Source organism: Nematolebias whitei, chromosome 20, assembly GCF_014905685.2.
Source record: "Nematolebias whitei isolate Nwh7 chromosome 20, NemWhi1, whole genome shotgun sequence".
NCBI classification, from domain to species: domain Eukaryota; kingdom Metazoa; phylum Chordata; class Actinopteri; order Cyprinodontiformes; family Rivulidae; genus Nematolebias; species Nematolebias whitei.
In genome coordinates, this window is record NC_056517.1 from 15,466,048 (window position 1) to 15,471,202 (window position 5,155).

The window sequence follows — 5,155 nt, forward strand, 5'->3', positions numbered from 1 at the left end:
ATATTCATATATATTTATATACATATATATATGTATTTATATATATTCATATATATTTATGTACATATATATGTATTTATATATATTCATATATATTTATATACATATATGTATTTATATATATACATATATATGTATTTATATATATTCATATATATTTATGTGCATATATATGTATTTATATATATTCATATATATTTATATACATATATGTATTTATATATATACATATATATTTATCTATATTTATTTATAGATATAAATATATATATATGTATATAAATTAAAACTCTGATGAACCAGATTTTACAAAAACATTACATTTAAATTTTTATAGGTTTTCATCATCATTTGATGTATTTGCACTCATTGTGTCTACTTTTAATGTTCATTTTAAATGTGTGGTTTCCTTTCTTGTTCACATATATACATTTTATGTTTAGCTTTGCTTTAAAGTTCTTGTTTTGTGATTTGTACATTTGTGGGTTAAAATAAAGTTGAACTGAAGGTCGTCTCTTCTTTAAACATGTTTGAGGGAAATATTCCTGAGATCCAATAGTTTTGTGTCTTTTTATGATTTTCAGCTGAGTTAACAGTCATTAAAGTGAAAACAGGATTTCACGATGAAGCTGGCACCAATTTTTTTTTTTTAATCTTCAACGCTCTGCTGGTCTCGCATGACACTGCCCGCAGTCACACGATCCTCTCCTCCGGAGAGGAGGAGGCTGGGAGGCTCATCCTCCCAGCTCCAGCTCAGCTGGTGACTCACAGAGGCTGTTCCAAGACCCCAGCCGCGCGTAATCATGAAAGTCCGACCCGCGCAGACAGGCGGACTCAGACCGGTCTGCAACGAACGGTGTAAGCGATTTTAAAAAACATTTTACGTGTAAATAAAATAATAATCATTTTTAAATCGCTTCAGCATTTTTTTTAAAACATTTTTTGTATAAAAACAAAATATTATTTTATTTAAAAATCGCTTCCAGCGACCGTCCCAGACTGTCCAGTCCGCCTGACTGCCGGGTGGGATCGGGATTCAGCCTTCATGATTACGCGCGGCCGGGGTCTGGCAACGTCCATCTGCGAGTCCCCATCTCCAGATTCGCAGTGACCTGCAGAGCTCTGAGCACACAAGGCTGGTATCCAGAACCCGAGCCTCCGAGTCGGCACATCGAAGGATCTTCCGCGGTGACCAGCTGAACTTGGAGCCGGGGAGATGACGCCCTGCCCGGTCTGGCGCTCGGAGGCTCCGGAGGAAGGATCGAGGTACACCAGCAGAGCTCCATCCAGCTTGCTCTGAATTATGTTGTCGGCCACCAAGCACAAAAAATGCCAGCACATCAACATTAGACCAAGATGTTATCAGTATTGTTTTTAAAATCTTTAAAATAAGTCCAGCCGCTGCTCCAGTCCGAGAAATTGCAAATGGCGGATTATTGTTTTGAAACGTTTCTGAAGGATCCAGTGACTCCGCCCCCGACCAATCAGTGACCGACAGTGTACTGACGTCATGTTTTTGTACCTCTTCGTACCGGTTAGAACCACAGAGCCAAGGGTACTGAAAATAGTAACAGGTGCTAAGTACCAGTACTAATGGAAAAGCCTCAGAACCGGGCCAAGTAGGGTCGAGTTGGCCCGTACCGGTACTAATGGAAAAGGGGCATATGTGTTTAAGTCACTAAGGAGTGTCGTAACTTTCTCATGATATTCTTTCTGGTTCAAAATCACTGTGCACCTTCCTTTGTCTGCTGGGAGAATGATGATGTTTTTGTCCTTGCTAAGAGTGGTGAGTGTATCCCTCTCCTTTCTACTAATGTTGGAAGGTGGTGGTTTGGCATTGCTGAGGCTGGCTGAAACTTTGATTCCGGAAACATATTAGCTGCCACTCTGAGTAATGCTCGGAGAGCGGGCATGCATTTTTATGTTGTGTCATGGTTCTCATGGACATCAGCCAAGCTAGAGCCCCTACCGCCGTCACTCGCTTGGGGGGTGACCCAAGGGGGGCTCAGCCAGAAAGGGCTGTCTGTTTGCCTCTGTGCTGTGCTCAGGCTGCGGGCTCATGTCAGGACTGAGGTGAGCCGGTGTGCACTGAGAGGGGGCGTCAGTGCTTTTGTGATTTAGACGCTGTTTTATGGGGGCTGCTGCTGCCATGCGAGAAAACGTTTACTCCAGCTGCACGGTGATTGTACAGAAGTAGCAGAAAATAAGACGGGCTCTGACTGAAAAAGAGGGATTTTTCTGGACTCAATCTCCGGAAAAAAATCAGTTTTAGCTGACGTGACAGAAGGGTGCTTTGTGAAAATTGCTGAGCTGCGGTTCCTCTTAAAATGCTGTTTAGAGGTTACCGGCTCGTTCTGTGTGGGGAATGTGTGAGAGGAGGCCACTGTCAGATTAGATGACCTGACAGTCAAGCTGGAATCTGTTGGGATTTTGCCCTTTGAGAGTTTTTTTTTTCTAATTTTCTAAAATACATCATTAAAACCACACACATTCCCCCCAAGGAGTCTTTTTCTGGTCTGCCTCCTCTGTGGGCCCTGAGTCTTGCTCGTCCTGAGTGGCATTTGCTGATGGCCTTTGGGGAAGCTCTGGTTGGCGCACCAGGAAGAACTGTTCCCTGGTGGAGGGGGCCGGCAGAGGAACGGGGTGGAGGAGCGGGGCAGAAGAAAGGGGCGGGAAGTAGCGTCCACAGCTGTGGGGCATCTCTTCTGCTGTCGCTGGCCATGGTGGTCCCTCCAGGGGCCGAAGGGGCGGGAGGAGCGGGGGTCGACCTGTGGTGTCACCAGGTGGCTACCGTCTCTGAGACCTCCTCTGTCCTCTGTTACTTTTCAAGGTAGGTTTTGAAGTTGGCCCCAAACAGCACATCTGAGGTGATGGGGCTTTCTAGCAGGTCCCTCTGTAGATTCTCGGGCATGGATGGCGAGAGGTAGAGCCAGGTAGTCGTCTGGACCATGGTCAACCAGGCGGCGACACAGAATAAACAAACTGCGGAGGTGGCGCACAGGTTGAGGATGGCGTTGTCGGCTTTGCAGAGGGAGCTCTTTGTCTCAATTTCAATTCAATTTCAATTCAGTTTATTTATATAGCGCCAAATCACAACAAAGTTGTCTCAGGGCACTTTACAGAAACATTCACATACATAAAAGCCAATTAGTAAAGTTCTCTATCTAAGGAATGCAGCAGCCAATTGAATCTCGGCTTCGTTACAGTCTCCCATCCTGAGCAAGCACAGTGGCAAAAGTGGAAAGGAAAAACTCCCTTTTAAAAGGAAGAAAACTCCAGCAGAACCAGGCTCAGGACAAGTGGGCATCTGCTTTGATCGGCTGGTTGAGAGGACAGGAAGGAGAGACAGACGAACACAGAATGGTAGGTCCAGGTATAGGTCCAAGTGTATCTGAAAGACAAAAACCACATGTTAAGGTCCTCCCCTCCAGCCTGTACGAGATGCTGAAAGCCAGCAGGGCGATGTTGTTGTTTGCCATGGCCGACTGGAAGGAACACTGATGGGCTTGGTTGGTAAACTTCGTGATCAACTGATCATGCCTCCCTGGAGGGACAAGTAATTGATCCATCCTGGAAGACTTTGCCCTGAATGCTTCTGCAAGGCTTGGCTCCAGAGGGGGAACTGAGGGAAAACCCTGCTCGGTAAACCCCTCCACTCTGGTGATGGAGGTGAAGGTGGAGACAGGCGTCTTCAGCTTGCCAGGCCCAGCTGCAGCCTCGTTCCAGTATGACGTCACAGCTGGAAAGCAGGGCCAGACGGAGTCAGGGAGGCGTGCTTGGGTAGAGCCAAAACTTCCTGCAAGATCATCCGATCGGGATAGGGGAGGGAAGGGGCGGAGAGTCCCGTTGCGTTGGCAGCCTCCTAGATTATGCCGGGCAGTTCCAGGAGGAGATAACCGACAGCTGGGAGTGGAGTGGTCGCCGACATAGGAAGACCCGAGGTGGCTGAGCATCCGTTTAGCCGACCTTCTTCCGCCATCACGCTCTCCAGGTGGGAAGAAGCAGCAGGGATGCTGCTAGCATCGCCTTTGCCGAAGGAATCATCCTATTCACTGTGCGGCTCGGCGTCAAAAAAGGCGATGGCGTCATCCAGAGAGTAGTGTCCCACCACTGGGAAAACCTCCTCGGCATTAGCCTTGAAAAAGGCTGCTCGTCTCTGCTTCTCTTCGAAAGAGAGGAGCTCACAAGCACAGCAAAAGGTGGCGAGGTTGGCGTGGCTGGGACCCAGGCATCCTTCGCAGATGTTGTGCCGGTCATAATGTAGCCGGTCTGGCAGGACTGGCACAGGCGGAAGGTGCTGGTGTTGGTGCTGGGCAACTTCTTTTCTTCACTCTTTAGACAGAGCTTGCTGGTTGAAGAAAAAATGGGAGCCGATTGTCCGGTCTCACTGTAATTTTTACGGATGTAAAGCAAATCAACGCCTATGAAACGCCATCTGGTGGGTCATTATTGTGTTACATCAAGAGCTGCACACTCCCCTGGGAGGTTTGGAACATTTTTTTAAATTATTATCATTAATTATTATTATTTTTATTATTAATTATATAATGTTAATTTGTTGATTATATAATATTAATTTGCGGACTCATGTGGCTTAAACACTGGCACATCTTCTTTATGTATAAAATTGTGTTTAATTTTAACTTTAGTATATGTGGCTTACAGGTGCGTTCTGTAGGCTGGCAATTACAGCATATTATTGTAATTACTTACTCTGTCAGTCACCAGAACTTTGTTATTTACATGAAGAGTTTGGTCATCCTTCACAAATCTGTTAAAACACTGATTTTAGACATCCATGCATATCAGGCTGTGAAGCTCCTGTGTAGTTCTCCTCATGTTCACTAAATAATTAATATATCAGAGTAAGAAATCAGTGGCAACTTGTTTGCGTCGTCTTGCATGATGTCTTTCTCTTCCTCATGTTGATTCTGACAGCAGCAACTTTCTACATATCTTTCTTTTGCACATTTGGTCTTTCTGAAAGCCATCATATCCTTTAGAGCTTGTGTTGTGTTTTTGATCTCACTTCTCCACCCGAGTCTGTTACCTTTTATTCCTGCAGGAGTCAGTCAAAGACACGCACTTAAATACAAGAGACACGCACCTTCTAGTTTTGAATATTTAATAAGCAAAGAAATTCAGAAGTCATAAA